Here is a 2,332-nt window from a genome sequence, read left to right as displayed (position 1 = left end):
GGCAAGATACTGAACCCCCAATTGCCCCCAATGAGCAATGAGCGGGCTGTCGCCTTGCATGGTAGCGTTCCGCCATTTGATGTGTGTGTGAATGTGTGAAAGCGCTTTGGAATAAGTCAGTCCATTTCCACAGGATGGAACGGTCTAAGAGCTGGGAGTGGTTTGTTTTTGTGGTTCAATGAGACTCTTTAAAAGACTCTTTAAAAAAAGATTGTAGACGCTTCAGACATTCAGCTATAAATATAGAAACGCAGACACTCACACACCCACACACACACACACACACACACACACACACACACACACGGCTGATGAGAGACGAGACGAGACGAGATGAGACTGGGGGGGCTTTTAATGGACTCTCAGGAGCTGTTCAGGTCGACATTCTCCTGAGAGATCTTCAGAGAGCAGCGAGACCCCCAGCTGTAATTACAGCCCAGTAAAGAGGCAGGATAGAAGAGAGCCGGGGCTGGAGGGCTGTGGAGGCGGGGGGGGGGGGGCGACCCTGGCTCCTTGATGCGCCCCCCCCCCCCCCCCCCCCGCTCAACGGGAGGATAGACAGTCACCTCCTGGCCTCTCGTCAGCTGGAGAATCTCCCAGAAAACATTTCGTCCCAGACGGCTGGTTCATCCTCTTTTGATATTTCATCTCCTCCGTGTGCGTGTTCTGCCTCATCTGCTTTTTAAACATTTGCACGCCATTCAACGCCACACACGCACACACAGACACACACACACACACACACACAGACACACACACACACACACAGATGCAGACGTACACAACACACAGACAGACACACACACACACACACAGATGCAGACGTACACAACACACAGACACACACGCACACACAGACGCGGACGTACACAACACACACTCACAGACACTCATGTACACACACACACACACACACGCACACACACACACACACACACACACACACATCCTCCCCTGTAAGGCACGCGTGTTGCCTTGCCAGGTTCAAAGGACTCGCAGTGACTCTGGGTTCTGTTCCTCCTGAATCACTGAGTGTTAAACCCATCCAGAGGCTAGTTGAGCGTTCCCACAGGGAGAGAGAGAGAGGAACGGGCTGACAGGGAAAACATCTTCCTGACGACACGTGGGACCTCACAATTCACTTCAGGCAGTCATCCATCAAACTGAACTCTCGCTAGTGAGAGAGTGGCATTCATACAGTTCAAGGGAGGCCGGTGGAGGTAGAAATCGGAGGACGGGGCTCATTGTAATGCATAGGTTGGAATGAGCCCCGTCCTCTGATTTCTACCTCCACCGGCCTCCCCCCTGACACAGTAAGAGAGATGGGGACTCGGTGCAGCGATGAAACCGCTGAAATAAAACATCCACGTTGAATAAAAAGTCATCATCATAAATGTTATGCTTTTCACGCGCCGTGATTTAGATAACGACGGTTTGTGCTCGAAAAATGCAAATATCATATGACAAGCACATAAGGCTCTTTTCCGGAAAAGACTCTGTTTCAGTCTGCATCCGACCGTCCGGAAAGGCGGCTAGCTAGCGTGCCTGCCCGCGCGTGTTGCGTAAGCTAAGCTAACCTGCGGGTCAGATCATTAAGACGAGGGAGAGATTAAACCCACTCTCTCGCAAAATCCAAAATGTTCCCGGGGAGAGAGGCTGATGCTGCTGGCTGCAGCGCTCCAGTGGGCTGCTGTAGTCTGTCTACCGGGCTAATCCCCTCTGGGACTATCATCCCCGAGCTCTCCTACCCCCCCCCCTTGCTGGATTCACGGGGGGGGGGCTGGGGACAGTACCCTTCTAGAAGCTTCATAGGACTATTTAGTGTGCAGTACTGTTCACTCTCCTTGACCCAGCTGTTGGTCAATATGGGATTGTGGTTTTAAACCCAGAGGGAGAGAGAGAGAGAGAGAGAGAGAGAGAGAGAGAGAGAGAGAGAGAGAGAGAAGGGATGACAGAGAGAGAGAGAGAGAGGGAGAGAAGGGATGACAGAGAGAGAGAGAGGGGAAGAGAGAGAGAGAGAGAGAGAGAGAGAGGGAGAGAGAGGGAGAGATGGAAAGAGAGAGAGAGAGAGAGAGAGAGAATGGATGACAGAGAGAGAGAGGGAGAGAGGGGAAGAGAGAGAGAGAGGGAGAGAGGGAGAGATGGAGAGAGAGAGAGGGAGATTGGGGAAAAGAGAGAGAGAGAGAGAGACAATTCGGTTTCTCTCACCCTGATTGACCTTACTGCTGGAATACAATGCACTCTGCGCTAGTCTAGCTGGCTAATCCCTCTTTACCAAGGATCCCGTGAATCAGAGGACAGGTGTGGTTGATATCATTTCTCATTTCATTCC

The sequence above is a fragment of the Nansenia antarctica genome (genome assembly GCF_963989245.1).
Source record: "Nansenia antarctica genome assembly, chromosome: 18".
NCBI lineage: Eukaryota > Metazoa > Chordata > Actinopteri > Argentiniformes > Microstomatidae > Nansenia > Nansenia antarctica.
The sequence above is the reverse complement of the archived record's forward strand: the minus strand, read 5'-3'. Positions refer to the sequence as shown.